This window comes from Canis aureus, chromosome 6 (genome assembly GCF_053574225.1).
Source record: "Canis aureus isolate CA01 chromosome 6, VMU_Caureus_v.1.0, whole genome shotgun sequence".
In the NCBI taxonomy this organism is placed as follows: domain Eukaryota; kingdom Metazoa; phylum Chordata; class Mammalia; order Carnivora; family Canidae; genus Canis; species Canis aureus.
The window spans coordinates 12,409,450-12,436,088 of record NC_135616.1 but is presented as its reverse complement, the minus strand read 5'-3'; the positions used below and the strand labels follow the sequence as shown (position 1 = coordinate 12,436,088).

Sequence of the window (26,639 nt, the reverse complement as noted above, 5' to 3'; positions counted from 1 at the left end):
ATAATTGAAAGAAGTGGAACAAAAGCATTAAGAGAAAGGGCTCCATAATGAATCTTCTGGCAGGTTTGAGAGAAAGAAGCAGCTGGGTACTCAATGGCAGTAAAACATAGTGGAACCTACTGGTAAAATATGGTGATGAAGTGTTTTCAATATGTTCAAAAATATGGTCATTCATCAAACATATGTTTCAAAATGTTTGAAGATATTTAACAGGATGATAAAATGATCTGAAAGACTATAATTATGAGTCACCAATAATAGCTATATTTTAATTGCTATCTTTCTAGGATTTAAGAAATGCAACACGACATGAGGAACATCATTTCTTGTAAATTTTGCTGAAATGTGGGGTTTTTTGGGGGGGGGAATGACTTTAGGATTTTTTTTAAGTAAAAAACACTTTAGAAGCTTGATACCATTTTACTTAAGGCAAAGGTCTGAATATTTTAACAGTATTATGGAAAATGACCCAAACAAAGTAGGTTTACAAATGTAAATGCCAGAGCTAATGATTGTGACACAATATACTATGGAAACCGCCTGGTGTTGTAACTAAGCAACAGATTAGCAACTGAGGTTTAGAATCTAATTCTGATTTTTTTTTTCTTCTGAGTGCTAGCTTTGTTTCTCATAAGCAAGCTATATAATATCATGTTAACTTCTCCAGGTAAAGGTCAAAAATGGTGCAAATAAGCGAAAATAGCAAGTAAATTCCTGTTATATTTAATTTTGAAATTGCTTAAATTTTACATTAGAATATGTTTGACTATAGTTGCTATGTTAGAATATCCCAACACCCCACAGATGCATGATGAAATTACATATACCACATTTTGAAAAGCTATGTTTTTTTTTTCTACTACCCTGTTTAACCCATCCTTGCAATGGCATCACCTAAGTGCCAGACCACATGAAGGAAGCTGCATTTTTCTGTGTTGTCTAGCTATTTGGTTCAGATATTCTCAAGTTGAAAGAAATAAAATTTCAAACTGAGAAAAAGATTTCAAACTTTTTATCTTCTCTGTTCTAATCAGAATGAAATGTTGATAAAGGAAGTGAAATCAAGATCTCAAAGAGATACTTTCACTCTTGTGTTCATTGCAGCATTATTCGCATTCGTCAAGATATGGAAACAATTTAAAAGTCCAGGGACAGATGAATGGATCTTTTTTAAATGTGGTATATACATACAATATAATTTCAACCTTACAAAAAGAAGAAAATACTGCCTTTGTGACAACATGAATGAGCCTGGAGACATTATTCTAAATGAAATAAGCCAAACACAGAAAGAAATACTGCATGATCTCACTTGTATCTAGAATATGAAATCATTAAACTCATAGAAGGAGAGAGCAGAATGAGATTGCCAGGGGTTAGGGAAGCGGGTAATGAGGAAGTTATGGTCAAAGGGTACAAAGCTTTAGTCATGCAAAATAAGTTGTGGAGATCTATTATACAGCATAGTGCCTACAGCTAACAATACTGTATTGTACACTTAAATTTTTCTAACAGGGTAGATCTCATGTGCTCTTACCACATAAATAATAAGAAGAAGAAAGATTGAGAAAAAACTTCAACAGGTGATGAATATGTTTATGACCTTGTGGGTGGTGATAGTTTCATGGGTATATACTTATCCCCATACTCATCAACTTGTATACATTAAATATATATAGCTCTTTACATGTCAATATTACCTCAATAAAGGTAGGTATTTTTAATGAAATGATAATGATACCAACAAATACTTATAGCAGAGAATATGATAATGTCATTAAGATGTTAGTACGTTTCCACAGATGAACAGATCTACATTCCTATTTCTTCAACTTCCCCATTTGAAAAATGAAAAAGATAAGTAAGTTAAAAAAACAAAAACCTACCTATAAGCTTATTGTGAAGACTAACTAAGGATGTAGTTATTCAGATGCTAGCAGAAAGCCTCAAAACATTAACTATTCTACTCCACTGCCAACCCTTTATTTCTCTCTAAAAACTAAAATGCAGCATTATATTTGTCAAGCTTTCCAGATGCAACCGTGGTATTTCACAACTTCTACAAATGTCACTATCAGCTCCTGAGAATAGGAGGCACTGAACCATTTGGTGGATCCAGGCATTTTTGAGTGTTTAACAATTTTAACTCAACATTAGAAACTGATTTAATATAAACTAATATAAATTAACATCAGTTCAGCATGTATCATATGCTGACATATGAAGTCAACAAGAGTGACTCCTCTGTCAGGCTGTAGATGTAAGGCAGTGCATTACTCTGAGGGATCAAAACAGTGAGGATTCAGAGAATGGTTTTGTTTTCTTTATTAAACCTTATATTTTATTCTTGATTCATTTCAATAAACAAATCTATATTGATGCCAATTGCTGAGTGTAAGCAGAAGATGCCAAGATAAATGAGATGTAGCCACTTTCATTAAGGAGCTCTCAGGGAAATGCAGAGACAGATATTTAAATGAATAAGTACAATATAATAAATTAAACGCTGTAACTGAATTTTTTTTAAGTGTAGTGGAAACAGGGAGGAAGTACATAACTAGACACAGGAAATGGAATAAAGTTCCGCCAAGGAGGAGGCGTTTTAAGTCATAAAAGAGTTAGTCCTTAGAACCCAGTATGTAATGTTAGTTGAGGGAAGATAATTCTAGACTATAGGGGCAGTATATGGGAATGGCATGATACTGGGCTTTGAAACTGTTTTAATTTTTGCTTAGTCATAGGAGAAGAAACAGAAAAAGCAATAGAGTCAAGAGATGTGAACTACAAGAGCTAATCTATAAGTTCAGAGAGGGATGAACTTAAGGAAAGATGTTAGCCACACATCTGAGGCTTCCTAGAGATGCTTTGATCAAGCAAACTGCATGTACAGAAATAGCGGATGAAGAGGTAAGAAAACAGCTTAAGACAAAGGTAGAATAATTCAGACATGAATCTCAACAGAATGATTTGATGGAGAAACTTTACCCTGACTCCTAGATGCTTCTAGCTGAATGGTTTTGTAAAATACTTGGTAGATAACGAAGACTGAAGAAAGGATATTCATAGAATAAGAATCTCAAATATCAAGCAACAGAAAAGAATATAAGGAACATTAAGAAAAATGAATCTGTCAAACATGTGTATTCTAAAAGTACATAATTCCAGTGTTACCATTTCTGACAGAACCTAAATTCCTTCAGTTCACACCTTGACATTTAACGTGTTCTTAAATTTTCACCAGGACCCAAGTGATTCAGTCACTAAAGTTCTAATTCTACAGGATTTATAACCTTAATTCTTGGCTATATTCTGGAGCTGCTTTGTTTCACCTGTCTGACCTCCTGTGTCTCAGTTCAACCACATGCTAGCTGGGGGCAAATCTCAGTGCAAGCTCCTAATGTGGCTCAAGACCGGCTGCTGGAGTTCAATAAATATTGATTGATGGTAATAGAGACAGTATCATTCTTCTTAGAAATGTTGTCACTCCGCCTGCAGGAAATCACTGAGAGTTGGTGCTGACAGTTTCCATGACAGCAGAAATTAAACCCTTGCAAACCTGAAGCTCCCAAAAGTCATGGGACAGACTCATTTTGAACTTTCCATCATTCATGACTTTTTGTATTGTCTCAGCACAAAGAACAGACTAAGAATTTTCAATATATTTACACTGTGAACAGTAAAACTTTGTGATGGCTATGCCATGGCTTTTATGGGATTATAATATGTCAAATCTAAATTATAAATTCTTGGAGTATGGAAAGTGGAGACACATAGTCCTTTGCCATGTTTTAGCCTCAGGCCACAGAAGGGAGAATTTTTCTGGATCTCCTGAGGCCACATTGGAGAAAGTATGTCTAGTCTCCCTCAGCACATTATCTGCACCTTCCCAGGGCTATGGTGGCCAATCTTATTGGTCAGAATCTGACATATTCCTCAGGCTACATCACTAGTGGTTGAGGTACCATTCTCTAAAAGGCATCTCTCATGTTCAGTTTCTTCTAGAACTTTTCATATCTATCATCCTGGATGATCTGTGATTGCATGAGTGCCATGCTTGCTACTATTATTGATGGTACTAAATCTGCTCTGCAAAGGACCAGTTCTCATCTTTTCTCTCTCATCTCTTTATACACTCCTAGGAATATAATGACAAAGACAAATCTATTCCAAGCTTTACTTCATCTTTAAACCTGAGCCAAGATATTTTTAGTCAGCTTTTGCCAGTACTTTCCATCGTTGTGTATGATACTTAAACCAGTAAAATGAGCAGTTTGTGATTCTTGTACATGTTCATTATCAGAACTCTAGAGTGAGAGGCATCAGTAAAGTATCTGGATTTTCCATTTAAAATTAAAATTATTGATCCAATAATATAGTAGCAATAATAACTAACATGCCACGTATTCCTTTCAGTATATTATACTTATCAGATAATCCACTTATTCAAACAATTGCATGTGGTAAATTACTATTATTATCCATTCTAAATACACAGACATTGAGGCAGAAATGTATAATAACTTGCTCAAGGTTTATAATCACTAAGTGTTTGAGACAGAAGTAGAAGGTCAAGTTAGTCTCAAGAATCTTTTTCGTGTGTCTATTGTGTGTTCTTTGTGTCTACTATGATATCATTGAATGCTACCTCATGAGTAAACTAAAATGTACTGAGATGGTAAAACTTCTATTAAAAAAAAAATCAGAGTATCTACCAACAATTTTGAGCTTTTCCAGTTGCTGATATCTAGGTAAATGGATAGAACAAATAAGGGCTCTATACTGATGATTGAATACATTTAAAAAATACACACAAGAAACATAAAGAGGTTTAGAGAGAAGAAAATAAGCTCTATACTTTTCAAGTGCTATTTACCTTTAAAAAGGGATGTGCTTCATAAAGAGTTCTCTGAACCTATGAAGGTGATAAGAAATACGTTTTAAACTAGTGCCAGTTTCTTGTTTTGGCAAATTACTAAAATAACGTACCTCAGTAATAATACCCATGGTTGGCTTACTGAGAAAATTTTAATCTTAATTAAAGGTTAGTATTCCTCTATTAGTATTGGAGGAAACGTAAATTCTCCCTTACTTCTGGAGAATATTAACAGATAAAATGACATTTCAAAAACCTTGAAATTCTCTTTGACCCAGGAATTCTACTTCTACATATTTACTCTAAGAAAATAGAGATATATAAATTATTTAAGTACAAAAGTAACTATTGTATCAGTGATGTCTAAAATACTAAATAATTAGAAACTATATAAATCTCCAATAAGAGGAATTTGGTTAAAATATCTAAGTATTAAAAAAACGAAGTATTACATACTTTAACAGGAGACTATGCAACCATTAAACCAGAAACATAAAGAATATTAAATAGCTCTATATAAAGATAGGCAAAAAACATTATACACAAAATGATCTCAACTTTTAGAATGAAAATTTGCTTAAAAATAAGAAACATATGAAACAAAAAAATCATTAATACTCTAGGCTTTTCTTCATATGGGATATTATTATTCCTTCTTAAATGTTTACTCCAATTCTTTAAATTTGTTTCAATGTACATGTGTTTTCCTCAGAAAAAATAAAAATTTATATAATTTGGTTATGAGCTGCCTCTAAACATAACATTAGAATATATTTCAAAGCAAAAAATATGGCTATAATATTTGTTACATACTATTTGCTATTTTAGCTATTCATAAACTCTGACATAAGCCATTTGAAATGTGAATTAAAATGGTGTGTTATTATGGATATAATGCTAAAAAATAAGTCAAGAATAATAGATAAAGTAGCAAGACTGTGAGACAATAATAATCCTTAAACATTCTAAAACATAACATTCTTCAAAAGTAGAAGAATATAGTATGTATTAAAACTCAATCTTTAGGGAAAGACAAGAACGAGAGAGAAAGAGAGAGGGAGAGAAAGGTTATAGTGATACAGAAAGGGTAAAGGATTCTCATTGAATTGAATTAGTTGTTTTTTCCCCAAGATATGCATCTGTAAAATCTTGTCTATGAATAAATGCAAGGGTCATCAAAAATTAAGAAGCAAAATTTCTATTTTCAACAATCTGGAGAGCACAAATCCAGACATCCCTTTTTCCAACAAAAAACGGGGAAAAACAGTACATGTGTGCAATACTAGAGAAATATTTGTAAAAGAAAAACTCTTGCATGCATTTGTGAGCTGAATAAAACCTAAAGGAACTTAAACTAAGAACAAGTATATAATAGTGGGAACCAAGAACTAAGGGTTGTAATAGAGTCGATGTATGCTTGAAGCCATTTGTTGAACCAAATAAAGTCAAGTTTAGTTTTTCCTCATCTTGAGGGTCTTGAAAGTACAGAAGACTAAACAGACATCCTACATTTAGGAAATTTTAATAGAAACGATTCCTTTCTCCTGGCCCCTCCTCCATCTTAGATGTATGTTTGTAGGGGAGAGGGAAGAAAGCACCTCCCACCATCTAGGGGAACTCAAGTCTTGGTGTTGATTACAGGGTGAAAGAAAATCTCTGAGAATTGAAATCTTCATTAGATCTCACATGGATTTGCCACCAAACTTTAAATTTGAATTTTCTGAAGAATCTCAGATCAAAAATTAAGTTTAAAGTGGCCTCAAAATATGCAAGTAACATTGCTCTCAAGTAACATTGATCTCAAGGATTGGAGAATTTCCATGGTCCCTTTGTACCATTTGAATTTTGAAATATCTGCATTATAATTTCTTTCAAAGATTATTTACTTATCTGCGAGAGAAAGAGAACAGGAGTGGGAAGAGAGGCAAACAAAGGGAGAGGGAGAGGGACCTGCAGATTCCCTACTGAGTGGAGAGCCTAATGTGGGGCTCAATTCCAGGATGCCAAGATCATGATCTGAGCTGAAGTCAGATGCTTAACCAACTGAGCCAGTCAGATGATGCTATAATTTTTTTAATCTAAAAAAATAAAGTTATCTTAGACCGAGAATGTCTCTAGTATGTTCCTTGTTAAGGACTGCTTATGGAAATATTCCTAGAATCTATGGATTTATAAAGAATGGCTCTTTGGAAATTATCACACAAACTAGAATATAAAATGGAGATGTCCCATAAACTAAATGCTCCCTACTTCCTGAAATAATCACACAAAACCTCACTTAAAGATCTCATCTATGGGACACCTGGGTAGCTCAGTGGTTGAGCACCTGACTTCAGCTCAGGGCATGATCCTGGAGTCCCAGGATTGAGTCCTGCATCAGGCTCCCTGCATGGTGCTTGCTTCTCCTCCCTCTGCCTATGTCTCTGCCTCTCTCTTTGTGTCTCTCATGAATAAATAAATAAAATATTTTAAAAAAACTCATCTATTCTGAATCAGAATGGCTGTTTTATAATATATATAGTGATACAACTTTTTTCTGAAGTTATTCTTAATTTCTTTGGTATCTGAAAGATATCTTGGAATTAGAACTTAGAGCACCTAGGTGGCTCAGTCCATTGAGTGGCCAACACTTAGTTTTGGCTCAGGTCATGTTTTCAGGGTCCTGAGATCCAGGAGTAGGTTCCATGCTCAGTGGGGAGTTTGCTTGTGGATTCTCTCTGTGCTCTCCCCCTGTTCCTCCCTCAGCTCGCATGAACTTTCTCTCTAAAAGGATACATAAATAAATCTTTAAAAAAATGTCTCTCAAATTAGGAATAAATAACCTAAACTGATTCAGTGGCACGTCTTTATTTCTTTGTTTAAAAACTTGTTAGTTGCAAAAGAAAGCCTCCCCCCACCTCCCAAAAAAACCCAAACAACTAAGAATGGAAAGAAAACTTTCCACAAAAATTGATAATGTTTCTAGTTGCAAGAAGGATGTTGATACTTTTGCTCCAACTTTAAAATAAAATCACATAGAGGATACCTTATAATAATGAAATTTAATTTCAAGCTATTTTAATGGCTTTACACACACGCACACACACACAAATAACTGATTCACAGAAAGTGTCAGAATATATATAAGACAGAAGACAGTATTTAAGACTATAAATTCTGAGTGAGGGTTCTTAGGTCACTGGACACAGAAGAAATCAGGATATATGAAGCAAAGTGTCTAAAAAGAAAAAGAGAACATTCCTATGGGATGTCCTAGATAGAAGCCTAAAATCCTTGCTAATGTAAAGAGCAATAATAGACTGGGACTCTGTGTCCAGTCTTCTGTCACTCTGTAAATTATATTTATTACCAGAATCCCTGAGTAAAAAGCTTCTTAAACATTTTTAATGACTATTTTGTTTGTCCTTGCTTTGGGTAATAGAGATCAAGTTGATATCTGAAATTTCTAGGAAAATATCACCCACACTACCCCAATACATACACATATGTGAGGTTATCAGAAGACTCAGAAACACTTTTCTGGAAAAAAAAAAAGGAAACACTTTTCTGGTGGACACTATGTCAGGAGGGGTTGCACCCATATATGACTCTCAGCTATAGGAATAGCTCCTTCCCCAGAAGATGGCCAGAGGCATACGGTGTAAAGAGGAACAGGGAAAACAGACCTACTTACGTAACACACAGACACATATTAACTGATATATTATCTTCTTCCAGTTGTATGGTTCGATTACCATATTTCTCAAAGCATAACTAGAAAACAAGTGTAGGGAGAAATAGAAAACTAATATTAATAGGATGCATATTGCTCACTGAATACTATACATATATATCTATTACATTATCACACTCAATAACACAACTGTGTCAGATTTGTACTCTTATCCACATTTTGCACGTAAGGCAAAGTGAAATAGAATGAATTGTCTAAGACTTTTTAAGCTATATATAGAAATGTAGGTGTTGACTCTACGTGAAATACACTATACCAAAGGATAACACCTATCACTCACTGAGAGTGTATCATGTTTCAAGCTTATGGTAAATAAATTACATTTTATCCTTATAAAATTATTATTTTATAAGTGTTATTATTTCCTAATTCACAGAGTTGAAAAACAGTTTAATAGATAAAATAACAACCAAGGGCACATAGTTTTGATGGCTAGAGTCAAAATAGAAATCCATAACTATGTAACTCCAAACTCTACTTACCACTGCTCTCTTTTGTATTTACAATTCTCTCTCCTTCCTCTGTATTTACAATTCTTACATGGAAAATTTCACTCACACTGGGACTTGCCAGATTATTAGTTTTGACACTTTGAGTTTTAGGCTAACTAAGCAGAATTAGTTTACAACCTCGGTGACATCTTATTGCCCTCAGGATTTCAATACCACGATGGAGTTTATGATAACCTGTCTGGTAATGACTCTGGGGACCAACCTATAGTTAAAAACTTTAGGGTTTATTGTCTTGTTACAATAAAGGAAGACACTATAAAAAACTTGAAATGCCTCTCCCCAAACAAAGAAATAGGTTATTATAGAAATTGGGGATGGCTTGAAGTGAGTAGTTCAAATAATTGTATTAAGTAGTGATGGCTCAGAGAAAAGCTGGTCTATGTATAAAATGGTTAGTATTAGTCTTGGGCTGCAAAGTAGATTTAGAGTTACATCTTCTTGGAAAATACAATGTGAAGGTAAATATGGAATGTTGTATCTGGAAATTCGTTATGTGGAACTCAACAAGACTGCATGTATGCATCAGAGACTCAGATCACTCAAGCATGAGTAGGCTGTTCTGTTTTTAGTGAAATGATATAAAACTGCCAATGTACTACATGTCTATAGTTCTAGGAGTTGCAGAAATAAGTTCTGTCCTTTTGTTAATGAACAAATGTGGTTTTCATAGGTTTACAGGGTAGAGTATGCAATTCTTATAGGTTTACTGGGTAGAGTATCCAACTTTTCAAACCTACTTCAAAAAAATAAATAGTTATCAAGACTTAAAATGTCATCTTTCTTCTCCAAACTGCATCAGTTCCCAACACCTCCTTAGTTTAGCACCATTTCCATGTCCCCAGAGTCTGAAATCCCATGACAAGCAAGGAGGCACTCTGCAGGCATGATCAGGAGAGGAGGAGAGGGCAGGAGAATGAGTCACTGCAGGATAATGTCACTGAGGAAGGTGGAGGCTCTCTGGCAGGTGAGTGGGAAACAATGGGCTTGTGTTCCCTGGGAGGTATAGTCATCTGGCAGTACAAAGGAAAGAATGCGAAAAACATGACCATCTTGCCTTTTCTATGAGTCAGTGGGAAGAGGAGGAGCGGTCGTTCTCTGGAAAGTTCTACAAGGGATGTTTTGTTGTCAAGGAATTGTTATCTTCATAAGAGGAGGCAAAAAGCGCTGAAAAGGAATGTAAAAGTTTCCCTCAGAAGCACAGTGGAAAAGACTGGCAGGGGAAATGACAGGAGACTAGTAGTCTTTGGAAAGTAGAATAATAGTAACCATGATTTTTCAGCTGCACAGGGGTTAAGAAGTAAGATGTTGGAGATATAACCAAAGGAATTGATTGAGGGTAAGAGAAAAGAATGCTAAGGTAAATAAATGTTGTATATCAATACGAGGCTTTTTTAAAGTACAACAAAATGTAGTTATTGGGAATGTCTGAACTTATGGAATTTATAGAATTTATCATTCCCAAGTAACAAACTCGAATTATACCCTAGATGCAGCAGAAACTATTAGATGGCAGTTAACACATGCTTTCCACTCACCCTTTCTCTCCTATAATAGAAGCTCCAGTTCCAGCTGGGAACATGACTGTGTAGATAAATACCACATTGCCAGTCTCCCTTGCTCTGGATGTGTCTCTGAGATTAATCTATGACCAGGAATACATAAGAAGAAGTGAAGTTAAAGCTTTCAGGAAATGCCCTATATTGTTCTTATTTTTCAATTTTTTGGCCTATGATGGCTAGAACTTGACCAACATCCTGGATCACAACATAAAAGTCACATGCTGAGGAAGACTGACCAACAACTTACAAGGCTCCCTGATGATCTTGTGAAGCCATGATACCGTAGCTGAACTGCCAACCTCCAGTCAACTTCTTCATGAATGAGAGCAATCGATTTGTTTAATCCACTGTTATTTGTGATTTTGTCACTCATAGTCACACACAAACACAGATGACACATAGGTCCTTTGCTTTAATAACAAAGCCCCTGTAGTGGAGATTGACTTTACTACATTGTGCCTCCCACTAATGCAAAGTAGGGTGGTACAAAACTGTGCATTGGTTTAGAGACAAGTTAAGATTAACATATAATAAAAATAATATTGTTAGAAAAAAACATGGCACCATATTTGAACCACATGAAAATTGAAAATAACACTCATGAGGGTAATTTTAAAAACTGGAAGCAATACTATATCATGGTCAAGAGTATGTATTCTAGAGGGGCGCCTGGGTGGGGCAGTTGGTTAAATGTTTGATTCTTAGTTTCAGCTGAGGTTGTGATCTCAGGATTGTGGTATCAGGGTAGTGAGATCAAGCCTCGCATTTGGCTCCACACTCAGCATTGAGTCTGCTTAAGTTTTTCTCTCCTTCACCCTCTGCCCCTCCCAAATATATAAATCTTTTTTTGTTGTTGTTTTTAAAAGAGTACATATTCTGGAAATCAAATATTTTCTCTGCCACCTACTGTGTAAATTTGGTCAAATTATTTTGCTTCTCTTTGCTTCAATCTCCACATCTGTAAAAGGAGAATAATTACGGAATCTATTCTCTAGGATTGTGAGGAGCAAATGAGTTAATATATGTGAAAAAAAGCCTAGCACAATCCCTGGCAAACAGCAAGTGCTATTAACCAACTTATCTAATAAACATTTAATTTCCAAAAATAGCTTAATTTAAGGTTAAACAACAGAATGAACTCTTAGACTATGAAAACAAAGTTAATAGGACATGGCTTTTGATGTTACTCCATATGGTACTGGAAAGAGAATTTATCACCCATAAGTTACCTTTCCCATGGATCATTTCAAATGTGTAGGCAGAACTGACATAATTCAGTTTTAGGGTCCGCAAATGTCACTACTACTGTCAATGAAATGGAAAACTCTAAAATATATTTAAAGAAATAACCTGAAGTATCTTTTTCCATTAAATTGGTTGCTCCTTAATGTTAACTACTCTAGTTAATAATGAATAACTTTAGTAATTACCTGATATATTTTCCTATCTGTTTTATTGATATACAACTAGGTCATAAAAATAAGTCTGGAAGTAAAAGACTAAATATTTTTAAAAAGTTCTTCACACATTATTTTTAAATTTCCTGCAAGAGGAAAAATTATAATTTTCTGAAGAACTTTCCAGATAATGTTAAAGATATGGAAACTTTTTAGCAGTTCTTTTAACCTATAGACTTTGGTATAAACCAACCAGGGATATGAGAATATCTTTTTAGTAACGTGAATAGGTTATAACTTTGTGACTGGCAGTACCACAGTCAAGGATACTCCTTTCCCTTCATGTTCCCTTATTGTCAGGTTTTATTTTTTGTTGTTGTTGATATGTTACCTCAGTCTTTAAATGGCTTCTCTCCACATTGAGTGAAAATATGCTGGCCAATTGGAGTCTTTGTCACCAGTCAGTATACTGAAGATACATTTATAAATAGGAAGCTTGAAATGTCTAGCTGGGAAAATACAAAAGCTCAAGGAGGAATCATGCAGGATGAGCAGCTGGCCTTTCTCCTTCCTGTAGAATTGCAGTTTATAAACTTCCTCTCTCCGTGAGGCTTCTGCACCACACTGGGAAACTTCCAAATATAACTCCATTACAGAACCATCTAAAGAAGCTAAGAAACATCCATGCTGATCCACAGTATAAAATGTATGATGTTCAATATTTGTCAAAACATTTCACCTTTGCAGCTGCTGAACCTATAATGACAAGGACTAAGAACTGGTTGACAACAAGAACGCAATTAGTAACTATTGCAGAAAGTTGAAGGGAAGTTTGAGATGAATCTTTACAGTGGAAGATGTATTTCTAAAAAACAAAACAGTGCCTTTTGGATACTTAAAATATATTACAATAGTTTCTCAGTATTAAATGCTTTAAGTATTCTAAAGTTTTGATTTTTTTTCCTTCAGTCCACAGATCTTGACAGTAACATTTATTAAGTTCCTCGTGTACCTGGAACTTTACTGGGCATCTTGTACTCTATTTTTGCTCAGAGATATATATATTCTATATATTCTAATAGAGAATATTAGAGATATATTCTAACATTTCTAATATAGAATATTAGAGATATAATCTAATACCTTTAATAGAGGTATGTTCTATATATTCAAATAAAATATGTTCTATATTTTCTACCAGAGATATATTCTGTAAGTTCTGCCCATTCCAAGCCCATAAAAACAGACTTGTAGATGCTGAATCACACCATAGCTTCCAGTCTGGGCAGGCAAGACTATTGGAAAGATTTAATATTATGCCATTCAAGCTTCACAATAAGTATGGGAGCAATTAACTGAAGGAATCCTTTAAAAAATCAAATGGGGTAACTCAGTTAGAAGCATGATCAAGACACACCTGAACTTTTTTTCTCCATTTGCCTTAGAAATTTTATTGAGTGAGATTTGTTTTTAAATTCTGCTCCCATCTGTTCTAGTCAGAGTTCTGTTTAAGTTACTTAACTAAAGAATACCAGAAATCCGTCAGACTCAATGCAAAGGCTGAAGAAGCAATTCTGAAAATGGACCAAAAGCAGTGGAAGTCAAGTAACTGAAACTTCAGCTGAAAGCATGCCATCAGATGAATCTAGTGAAAATGCCTCTACCATTACAATTGGAACAGCTGTCACTAATGACACTGGGTACCACCACTGCTACCAGGGTGACCACCAATGTGTGTGTAAGACATGAAGCTCACCACTGCCAACATTTCCATTATACTTCCTATGCCACCATCAGTGAAACACTGATGTTAGTATTTATCAAGTGGTACTGTTAGTATTCCTTCCTCTATACACATGTTACACCAACTCAGACAGAATTCTGAGCTCTTTTTTTTTTTATTCCTCTGGACAGCAAGATTATAGGTATGTGGATGTGACTGGCTTAAATTAATAACTCAAGTGTTACCTGAAAGAAAATTTGGAGAGGAAAAATACACTTCCTGTTCATCCCAGCTAGCTTGGAATTTTCATAAATGCCAATTGCAACTACTAAAAAAAATGTTTCTAAATAAAGATAATTCCTATACTAAGAAATGAGATTAAAAGGAATCATACAGGGATCCCTGGGTGGCGCAGCGGTTTGGCGCCTGCCTTTGGCCCAGGGCGCGATCCTGGAAACCCGGGATCGAATCCCGCGTCGGGCTCCCTGCATGGAGCCTGCTTCTCCCTCTGCCTGTGTCTCTGCCTCTCTCTCTCTCTGTGACTATCATAAATAAATAAAAATTAAAAAAAATAAATAAAAGGAATCATAAAGTACTCAATATGAGAAAGCAAAAGAAAGAGAGAGAGAGAGAGAGAGAGAGAGACCAAGAATTGTGTCTTGAATTGGGAATCTCAATATTAAGATGCTGATCCTTCTCAAGTTGTTCTATAGATTCAACACAATCCCAATCAAAATCCTAGCAGCCAATTTTGTGGATATCGATGAACTGGTTCTACACTTTATATGTAAAAGCAAAATACCTAGAATAGCTATCAAAACACTGAAAAAGAAGAGCAAAGTTGTAGGACTCACACTGTCCTATTTCAGATTTTACTATAAAGCTACAGTAATCAAGTCAGTATGGTACTGGCTAAAGAAAAGATATATAGACCAATGGAACAAAATTGAGAGGCCAGAAATAGAATCAACTGACCTTTGAAAAAGGAGCAAAGGAGATTCAAGGGACCAAGTATTATCAGCAAATGGTTGCTGGAACAATTGGATTTCCATATGCAAAAATTGAATCTAGATTGAGGCTTTACAGCTTTTACAAAAACCAAGTCAAGATACATCACAGAATTTAATGTAAAATGCAAAAATAATAAAACATCTAGAGGAAAGTTTTCCAGGGGCTCAGCATTAGGGTGAGAGTTATTTGTATAAAGCACAGCAAATTTTTAAAAACATTGAAACTACTCTGCAGAAAAATATAATGGTAGATATATGAAACTGCATTTGTCAAAATCCATGGAACTCTACACTACATATAATGAACCTTAGTGAATGCAAATTTTAAAAGTAATTTAGGAGTCTGAGGAATCTCACAATAGAATGTAGAATGTGATGAAATAATTTAACTGTTTTATAAATGTATAAAACAACCTGACTGATAGGTTTGAGGGAGAAAGTGCTGACCTAACATAACTTTGGGATTCAGCTCAATCTGTAAGTATAAAGCCAAAAGAATTTGTACCCTACTCGATAAAATGTTTCCCATGGGAATATAGATTAACAATTCTGATATGGTTTTACAGGTATACTGGAATTGAATAATTTAGTAAGTTGATGGCAGATGATGGTAGCCAAGTTTCTTGCTTTTTTGAGTTGGAACTTAGAAGTAAGCAATGGGGGAAGGCTTGAATGACAGTCTAGAATAATCTACGTAGTAATGGATTACAGTTGTACATATTAGCATGAACTCATATTAGCTTAATATACACACAGATGGCTATATATAGTAATATTTTACAGATATGTGCAAACACATAGGCTAGTATATATATTTTCCCTTGTTCTAATCTGTGGAGGGGTTAGAAGCAATAATATCCCAGTAACACTGAGAATATCCAATGCCCGGATCTTGGTTTCTAATTCCATGTCCCAATAAAAGGAACCAGAGGTTCTTGGAGAAATGGCTGAATCTAGGATCAGGGCAAGAAATATAAATGACAAGCCTAAAGCATCTTGTAGTACCAAAGATGTAGGAAAATGCTTTAAATTATTCACAAAATGGAATATATCAAAGGGTCCCAGATGTCAACTAAAAGGCCTCTGAATGGCCAACATCGGAAAAATTTCAGCAACAAAATAAAGTATTATTGGATTATGACCCAAAGTATAAAATAAAATATTCATGAGTCCATAGTGTTTTAAATAAATGATAGAATAAATAAATAAATGGAGGGAAAGAAACAAATCTCCAGTGCAGAAGAATTTCAAATAATGTATGCTGATACTTTGCCCTCGAGTATACATTCTCCTTTCTTAAGTGTAGGGGGCACATAGCAATCTCCTTCCAGGAGTACAGAATGGAAAGGGGGAGAGTAAAAAATAACTTTATTTTTTTAAGATTTTATTTATTTATTCATGAAAGACAGAGAGAGAGAGAGAGAGGCAGAGACATAGGTAGAGGGAGAAGCAGGCTCCATGCAGAGAACCCCATGTGGGACTCCATCCCAGGACTCCAGGATCACACTCTGAGCCAAAGGCAGACACTTAACTGCTGAGTCACCCAAGCGTCCCTCAAAAATAACTTTAAAGTGAGGAAATTAGACAAACACTATCAGTCTGGTGATCAAGATTAACATCAATAGCAAAGTCATGTTGTTAAGTATGTACACTTGATATGATGAGATGAAAAGGGGACTTCAACTCTGTGGTCTTCCTCACAAACACGAATGACTCTATTATAATCATAAGAAAAACATTAGACAAGTTCCAAATTAAGGACAGCCTAAAAAAAATCTGACCAGTACTCTTCAAAACTTTCAAGATCATCTAAAACTGGGTAACTGTCACATTGAAAAGAAAACTAGGTAAACACGACAACTAAATATAATGAGGCATCCTGGAAAGGACATTATGTAAAAACTGAGGAAATCTGCATGAAGTTTGGACTTTAGTTAATAATAATATATTGAGGGCAGCCTGGGTGGCTCAGCGGTTTAGCACCACCGCTAGCCCAGAGCCTGATCCTGAAGACCCAGGATCCAGTCCCACATGGGGCTCCCTGTGTGGAGTCTGCTTCTCTCTCTGCCTGTGTCTCTGCCTCTCTGTCTCTCTGTTTCTCATGAATAAATAAATAAAATCTTTAAAAAATAATATATTGATATATTGGTTTAATAATTATATTAAATTTACCACACTCATGCAAAATGTTAATAACTGAATATGAGATATATGAGAATTACCTTGAATCTGTGAGTTATCTTGTCATTTTTCTCTAAATATAAAAATGTGTTAAAATACACCCTGAGATTTGGAGTAGTTAATATGTTGTCAATAATCTTCCTACTTTAGAGATCTAAATACTGAAAGCAATAAGACAGAGCAAATTCATAATACCAAATATAGCTACAATAAATAATGATGAAGAAAACAGCCAGTAAAAAAAATAAAAGAAAAAAAAAGAAAAAAGAAAAAAAAAGAAAAAAGAAAACAGCCAGTAGCAGGAGCAGAGGTAAAAGATGAACTGAAAGAGTTCAGAGCATACAATGAAAGACCAGAGATGACTTTAGTCAATCCAGCTGCCACATTGCCATGCAACATATAAATCACGTAGCAAAAGAGATTCCCCAAACATGAAAAGGATGAAAATGAAGTTCTAAAATTTCTGCAAAGATAAAGTTCCCAGGTTACCTGTGTTTAAGTTTTAACCATGCTTCTCTCAATTTATAGAACCAACAGATTGGCAGGAATTCAGATAGACCTAAGGTTAAATTCCGAATTTACCACTTAGGAGTTACGTGACTTTTACACAGTTACACAAAATCCATTTTCAGTTTCTTAATCTACAATTGAATACAATTCCTTCTTTGGAGAATTCTTATTTAAAGATTAAAAGAGTAAATGAAAGTTAAGTGCCTGACATAAGTCCTGTAAAATAACAACTCTTTCATTTCATAGTTATGAGGCAAAAATTATCCTAAAATACATTCTTATCTGTTCCAGAAACAAAGAATGAAGCTCATCTAAAAGAAGCTAAAGCCAACTTGAAAGAGCTCCCAGTGGCAAAAGCTAGAACAATTTCAGCAACACATTATTTTAACGTATTGGCTCTCCATCCCAAATTATAAATATATGTTAGTTGACATTGATATTAACAAAAGATGATTAAATAAAATTATTATTATTATTTTAAATCACAGTGGTTTTTTAAAGATTTTATTTATTTATTCATGAGAGACAGAGAGAGAGAGAGAGGCAGAGACACAGGCAGAAGGAGAAGCAGGCTCCATGCAGAGAGCCCGATGTGGGACTTGATCCTGGTACCCCAGGATCACACCCTGAGCCAAGGCAGACGCTCAACTGCTGAGCCACCCAGGCATCCCTAAATAAAAGTATTAAAAAAATAAAAATAAAAAAATAAAAGTATTAAATAAATGAATGGGAGAGAAGAGATAGTCATCATTATAGAAAATTTTCAAATATTATGTAGATACTACCCCCCTTCAGGAGGTGATGCGTAAGTCTTTTCTCCTGAACTGTGGCCTGGACCTAGTGACTCATTTCCAAAGGAAAAGTATGATTTCAACTATATGGCATTCTGGAAAAGGCAAAATAATGGAGACAGTAAAAAGAGTAGTGGTTGCCAGGGGCTGGGATTGCGAGTGTAAGTGGGAGAAAGCAGGGATCAATAGGCAGAGCAGAGGAATTTTAACTCAGCAAAAATATTCTATGATAACATAATGGTACATACATGTCATTATACATTTGTGCAAACCCATAGAACATACACCACCAAAAGTGAACCCTAATATAAAGTATGGACTCTAGATGATAACCCTGAACCAATAAAAGTTCATCGATGGTAACAAATGTACCACACTGGTGTGGCATGTTGATAATAGAGGAGGCTGTTCATGTGTGGGAGTTTATGGGAAAATCTCTGTACCTTTTGCTCAATACTGCTGTTGGTCATCCAACTTACGGAACACATATTTCTTATAAATCATAGTATCACAGTGGCTATCTGCTGTTTCACTTTCTCAGTGTGACTTCACTTTTTCTCTGATAACAAAAGATTTTTTTGTAACCTGGAAATGCTCTTCTCCCATCTTGTGAGACTGTCAATTATATGCTGGCTTTCCATGCCTTATAAAACCAACGAGGCAGGTTCATGTGATATCCCACACGATATCCAGCGGTGGTCAATACCCCAGAGCAAAAGTCCTGTTTTCAGGCACAATATAGAATCTGGAAAGAATCTCTTTCTGAGATCATGGGTTGCCAGGAATCATTAGCCAGGCAGTAGTTATACACTCATAATTTATCTCACAATCACAATGACAAGTGAGTTCCTGTTCACAGATGAGAAGACTGAAACTCAAAGAGATTAACCCCATCTTCAAAGTCAATAAGGAATTAAGCAGAATTTTGGGAACTCTCAAAAGGTATCATTAACTTTATTATTAAGAAAATGACAAAAAATTCTTTATTTTCATTTCTTTGACCTACTGTTAACTTTTGAGGAACTTACACTACACAATAAATTATCATAGAAAGGATAGAGAGGTAACTATTCCTCCAAAGTCAGTTAATCTTGCTTAGACTCACTTCTATAACTAGAAAAAAACTAGTGAGAACATGAAATAATACCCAATTATCATATATAATCTTGAGTAAGCTCAAGGATGTGTATGCCTTAGATTTAAATAGTGCTTCTCGGGATTCATGGGTGGCGCAGCGGTTTAGCGGCTGCCTTTGGCCCAGGGCGCGATCCTGGAGACCCGGAATCGAATCCCACGTCGGGCTCCCGGTGTATGGAGCCTGCTTCTCCCTCTGCCTGTGTCTCTGCCTCTCTCTCTCTCTCTGTGACTATCATAAATAAATAAAAATAATTTAAAAAAAATAAATAGTGCTTCTCTATTAACCACATTGTCTCACACTTTCCAAAAGAAAACAGATGTCTTCATTTCAAGCCTGTCAGAGATCTTGCTTGCACAGTGTTGTTACTACTGCCGGGCACTCTGTCACAGCAAATGTCAGCAGCTGAGTAGTTACCTAAGTAATATCTGCCCTTGAATGTGAGCAAGAGTATTGGAAAATCCCTCAACTGCTTTTGCCTTGATTGACTCTGCCAATTTATTCTGTGTTCACTATCCAGGTAGGGATGATATAAGAAAATGTATCCTCTGACCATACCTTACGCAGTCCATGTCAATGGTATGCCAGCCCCCAAATAAGCTGAGTTCAGATCTGAATTCAGAGAATTCAGATTCTTTGCCCAGGCCAACAATATTAGCCATGAAAACAAAGCTGTCTTCAGCAGCCCACCTGGTATTAAAATGTATGTGACAGACTCTTACTGATTTAGCACCTGTCAATGAATCATTTGGCAGGGAATTTTCTCCAATGTTATAATTTAATTTTCACATACGCCCACAACACCTAGGCTAAAAGCAAAACAAAGATCTGTATTAAGAACTGATATGTTCCAGAAATATTCATTAAAATGACCCCCCAAAGGCAAAGTTTGGGAAACTTTATTGCTGTCTTTCCATATTGCAGGGATCATCATGTGAGCTAAGTACTAACTTTATTCAGTGTGACCTGCGACTAAAAAAGCTAGACATTTAACAGAGGGAGATTTTTATTCAATGTGAATAAAAAACTTTCCTACATTTGGAAATTTCCCAACATTGAATGGGCTGGTTTATAACACAGTGCGTTCTTTTTCATTGCACCCCCAGGAGTGTTCAGAGATTGAGCAATCACCTGCTAGGTCATCACAGAAGAGTTTATTACCTGAGAAGCAGGAGGAAAAGATGAGCTCTAAGCTCTAATATGTTGTGAGAGCCTGTAAATTTTCATAGTCCTACAGACATTGCATATTTTTTCCTTCAACTTATTTTGTATATTAGCAAAAAAAAAAAAAAGATGTATTAGGATATATGTCATATATCTCTAAGAAATAGTTGTGGTACACAAAGAGTTTTACCCTGGGCTCATAAGGCTTGGATTTGATTCCCTGCTCTGACCTTGGGTCAATTTACTGCCTCTGAATAGTTTCTTATTTGAAAATGAGGAAATTGATAGGGGATTAACGCTGCATCTTTAAATGACTCCCCATGACATGGTTTTCAGACACACTTCTCTGGCACCCATAAAGGAACATAATACACCAGCTGTAGTCTGACTAATATAATGGGGCAGGGGGTAATTTCTCACAAATTGTTCTAGATGCTATATTTCTGTTTATATAGGCTAAAATTAAGTTCACTGTTTTTCTATATGTCAATCTTGCTACACTGTTGACTTGTTTATAAGTCTGGACTCAATTAAAACCCCTGATCTCATATAAATAGCTAATAACTCAGAGCAGTGCATGACAGTTAATATTTAAATTAAGACATGGGAGTTAACAATTATCCTGTTTAAATTATCTATTGTTAGTTTTAGTACTAGCTGAGCATTTTTTAAAGATTATGATTCTTTAAAATCATAATCCTTAATAATAACTAAGGGATACATTTTAATGAGTCTACAATTTCTCAGGCTTTATAAATCTTATCTAATAAGTGCTCATGAAAGCCCTACAAATTAGGTATTATTCCTTTTTAACATAGGAGGAAAGCTAGAGTCAGTTAGATTAAGGTCCCACAAAGCAAGTATATGTTGTAATGGGATTTAAATCTAGGTGTATGTCTGATTCTAAAATCTTAGTTCTTTTCAGTATTGTACAGTCTTTTATAGCTTTATGTCACTCCACAATTTAACATATTTGTCTTCTATGACTTTATTCATTAATGATAAAATATGAAACAAAAAAATCAGAATAAAATGCAAGTAAAAACCCTCTATAAGGCTGAAAAAATGCAGAAACTAAAATCTTCACAAGATGGACAATTGAATCAGCTATGAATCCACTTAGTATTATTATTTTGTTCAACTTTCTCAGTCTAACTTGTAAAGATATAATAGTATAAGGCCAAATGCCTTATAGAATCTCAATTTACATTTACTTATTTTGTAGCTCTGTGAAACTATTAATCTTATTTATAAAGTAAAGTCATTATTCATTATTCTGATTTATTTTAATAGTCATGTTGTATTTTTTAATTTTTTAAATTAAATTTTTTTTTCAGATTTTATTTATTCATGAGACACAGAGGAGACAAAGAGAAAGGGGGAGGGGGGCAGAGACACCAGCAGAGGGAGAAGCAGGCTTCCTGTGGGAAGCCTGATATGGGACTTGATCCTGAGACCCTGGGATCATGACCTGAGCTGAAGGCAGATGCTCAACCAATGAGCCACCCAGGAGTCCCTATTTTTTAGTTTTATTATTATTATTTTTTATTTATTTGAGAGAGAAAGAGAGAGAGAGAGACAGTCAGACAGACTCCCCACTGAGCAGGTCTCCAATATGGGGCTCAACTCCAGGATTCTCAGTTCATAACTTGAGCTGAAGGCAGATTCTTAAGTAACTGATCCACCCAGGTGCCCTAGTCATGTTATATTTTACTTATTATTATTTCTAAATAATATTTACATGTATTTAAATATTGTATTTAATAACATGTATTTAATACCTGCTCTAAAACTTTGCTATATTCAATATTAAAGACGTTGATTTATATTTCCAGCATTCAGTTCATTTGCTTGTATTTGTTTGTTCATTCTTTCTTCCTTCCATACATAAAAAGCACTTTAAATACTTACTGTATTCTGGTAAATATGCCTGGTACTTAAAAAAAATCAGGGCTTAAGAGATTAGTGTAAGAGATACATGTTACCCAGTAAGCATAGCAGTTCAGCATACATCGTAAAAAAATATGTACAATATATTATGAGAATTTAAAGAAGAGATGCATAATCTAGTATGGAGGTCATGAGGTTTATATTTGAGTAACGACTTTGAATTTAAGGAGATACTTTCTAGGTAGACACAGGGGTAGGACAACTCAGCAGCAACAAGAGAAGTAAAATTACAGAAGTGAGGCTCAGTGAGTCATCACCTAAAGATAAGATGTGATAGCCACTGGTACATTTTGAAGCATCTTGCAATCTATATTAAATATCTGGTATTTTGGGGGCACCTGGGTGGTTCAGTTTGTTAAGTTTTCAACTTACTTTCAGCTCAAGTCATGATCCCAGGTTACTGGGACAGGGCTGAGTGGTGCTCTGAGCTCTGCTGGGAGTCTGCTTGGAATTCTCTTCCTCTCCCTCTGCCCCTCTCCAACATGCAAGCACATTCTCTTTCTCTCTCAAATGAATAAATAAATATTTATATATATATATATATATATATATATATATATATATATATATATATAGTACTTTGTTATGGATCACAGGAAGCCATTGAAAATTTTTAATGAAATCATATTTATCTTCTTGAAAGATAACTCTGTCAGCCATTTGGAGAATACATTTGAGGGAGATGAAACTAGAGTTAAGACAACCAATTAGAAGGATACTGGATTAGATCAGATAAGAAATAATAAAAATTTAGTCAATGAAATTGGCCAAGAGGGATTTGTGAACTGTAGCGTGCTATGGGTGTCATGCTTAACAGGAGTTATACATTCACTTACTAGACACATAATCTTGGATAAGCTAATGCTTTTCTGTCTCATTGTGCTCATCAGAAAATGGAGCTAAAAGTGATAATGTATATTAATAATTTAGAATAGTCTTCAAGAGATCTGAGTCATTAATATTAGTAATATTATTTTTAAGAAGAAGGATCAGTTTTGAGTCTCAGATGCAAGAAAATGAATTCACAGAGTGGATTTGAAAAGTTTACAGAATCTTCACTGGAGTGCCCTGGAAGGCTGGATACATTTAAGTCTCAAGAAGGTGCAGAGTTCTATATCTGTGATTCTCAATGCCATCAGGGTAGAAGAGATAATCCAATAAAGATTAAGAGGAGAATAAAGTTAAGATTGGCCCTTGGAGGAACACTTGCAGATGCAAGAAAAATCTGCTCAGGAGACTTACACAGAGAAGTGGGAGAAGAAACTGGGACAAACACTGTAGATTCAAGGGAGTAGAAAGGTTGTAGCATAGGGGTTAAATGTAGCTCAGTGGGTTAAATGTCTGCCTTCAGCTCAGGTCATGATCCCAGGTTCCTGGGATCAAGCCCCACATTGGGCTCCTTGCTTAGGGCAAGGCTGCTTCTCCCTATCCCTCTGCCTGCCACTCCTCCTGCTTGTGTTCTCTCTGTCAAATAAATAAATAAAATCTTAAAAAAAAAGAAAGAAAAAGAAGATTGTAGCATAAAGAATTGCTCAATAAGATCAAAGGGAAGAAAGGCAATAGATGAAATGAACAAATGAACACTGACAGGGATGGTGTGGGTAGACTGGTGTTAGCAGACTGCAGAATATATTGGGTTAAATAATCAATGGGCTGAAGGAACTGAAGAAAGTAGACATTGGTGATGCTTTTAGGAAGCATGGCCATGAAATCAGTGATGGCCAGCAGAAGAGTACTCTTTTTTTTAAGTAGGCTCCACACCCAGAATGGAGCCCAAGGTGGAGCTTGAACAAATGACTCTGGGATCAAGACCCAAGCTGAGATCAAGAGTCAGATACTTAAACGACTCAGTACTCAGGTGCCCCAGGATAATTCTCTTAAAATATAAAAATGAAAGAAGACAGTGTAGAAGAGGTTAATGGCTTAGGAAAGAGATCATTTTAAGTTGTATAGGAACTTACAGGGGTGAGGATATAAGACACGAGAAGAAGAAAAGCCAGCGTATCCATTGAAAAGGAAGGAAATGATGTAAGGACAAATAATACTGTAATTTGGTAAGGTGGATAGACCCTCTATTTTCTCCATGAAAGAGAAGGCATAATCACCTCCTGAGAGAAAGAAGAGTAGGGGTAGTGTTGGGACCATGTAAAGGATTGTTACATATTAGGACTTGCCTATGTGGGAAAAATAAAGCAAGTGAAATAGAAATCTATAAAAGATTGCCATGTTTCCCTGAGGACCAGAATGACATTGAAAACCATAAATTTGTACACGTTTGTACTATTGTATAATTTTCTTAGGCAAGAGTTGTTTACCAGAGTACAGTAACATGTGCTATGCATTTAAATTTTCTCTAAGATGCTTAGAAATGTGTTCAGCATGTATTTGTTCATTTTATTTAAGTTGTGGTCTTAGATGACTCTACAGCCTTCATGCTTAGATACCTAGTATCAAAAACAGAATCTAATAGAACTTGTTTCTCTAAATCCTGGCTCTTAGATATGCCTTAAATACCCCATAAGATTTTAATTTTTTGCATACTTGTAAATATTTTTGTTACCACCCAAAGAAACAAATATTGTATTTCTTTTTACTCAGATATTATTTACTTATTTGAGGGAGAGAGAGAGAGAAAGAGAGAGAAAACACAAGCTGGGGGAGAGGCAGAGGGAGAAGCAGACTCCCCGTTGAGCAGGGAGCCAGACTTGGGGTTTGATCCCAGGACCCCGAGATCCTGACTTGAACTGAAGGCAGACACTTAACTGACTAAGCTACCCAGTCACCCCACAAATATTCTATTTCTAATAGTGTACTTATTACTAGCTTTGCTGTGTCTATTCTTTGTTCTGTTCACACATGTAATTAGGAGTCTAAGAGTAATTGGGAGCGTTCTATTTTTTCAGTCAGGATATCTTACTCTTTTTTTGTCCATCAGGGATTAAGTGTTGACTATTTTTTTCTCCAAAGGGAGGAAGTTTTGCCAAGTCACTTTTATAATATATGAATATTTTCTTTTTATCTTTTATGGATGTAAACTTCAGCCTGCAATCTTTCTATGACTTGAAGTAAACATAAAGTCAATAAGACTGCTTCTCTTTGGAAAGAATGGGAGATAACCTGTAACGAGTGTTTCCTTCATGGTTAGGTGCTCAATACATCTGAATGAGTGATTAAAACCTTCATCATAAAACAATATGCAATCATGAAAAGATTAAATACTTAAGATACTTTCCATAAGAAAAAGAAAATTATAGTTGGGATAAAAATTTACCTACAATTTAATATGCAAGCCTGTATTTACAACTCAATATATTACCCAGTTGCAATTCAAAGCTCTTTCTCTCTCTCTCTTTTTTTACGATTACTCTGATTTTTCTAGATTAAGAGAAAACATAAAAGTGGTTCATTCAATAAGTAGATAAGGCATCCTTTTAAACTAAAACTTTCTTTCTTTCTTTCTTACTTTCTTCTAAAATATTTTATTAAATAAATCCATAAGCATAGAAGGGAATTTTGACACAGATTTCTCAGTAACTGATAAAAAGACACAAAATTTTTAAACATGAAATGATTTATATTTAAAACATAGAATCTAACAACTACACAGTACATATTATTACTATCAAGTACACATGGAACATTTGCTAAAATTGTCCATATACTAAGACAAAAAGCAAGTATCAATAAATTTCAAAGTGGAACAAAAGTGATATCTCAGAAGTCATCGGATTTAAACTAGAAATTAATAACAGAAAGAGAACTAGAACACCCACAAATGTATGCAAATTATTGTAATATATTCAAAATAACCCAAGGGTCAGTGAAAAAATCAGAACAAAATTTAAAATGTTTGAACTTAAAGATAATTCATATATAACAAGTCAAAATCTGTGGAATGAAGCTAAAGTTGTCTTCAGAGAAAAGTTTATAGTATTAAATAAGAAAAACTGAAAATCAATTATATGAAGATTAATTTCGAGGGGCTAGAAAGAGAATGAAAAGTTCTATCCAAGGAAAGTTATGAAAGAAAATAAATCAATAAAATGAAAATCAACAAAAAATAAATCAGCAGAGCCAATAGTTGACTTCTTGATAAACCCC

At 35.0% G+C, this 26,639-nt stretch overlaps 1 long non-coding RNA gene across 1 annotated transcript; it reads left to right on the top strand.

Annotated features, from left to right (window-relative positions):
* Positions 1–571: 571 nt before the first annotated feature.
* Positions 572–17,941, top strand: LOC144315118 (uncharacterized). The gene is made up of 4 exons (XR_013380897.1): positions 572–667; positions 1,516–1,583; positions 2,736–2,907; positions 17,790–17,941. It is a non-coding gene; the product is annotated as an uncharacterized LOC144315118 (long non-coding RNA).
* The last annotated feature ends 8,698 nt before the right edge of the window (positions 17,942–26,639 follow it).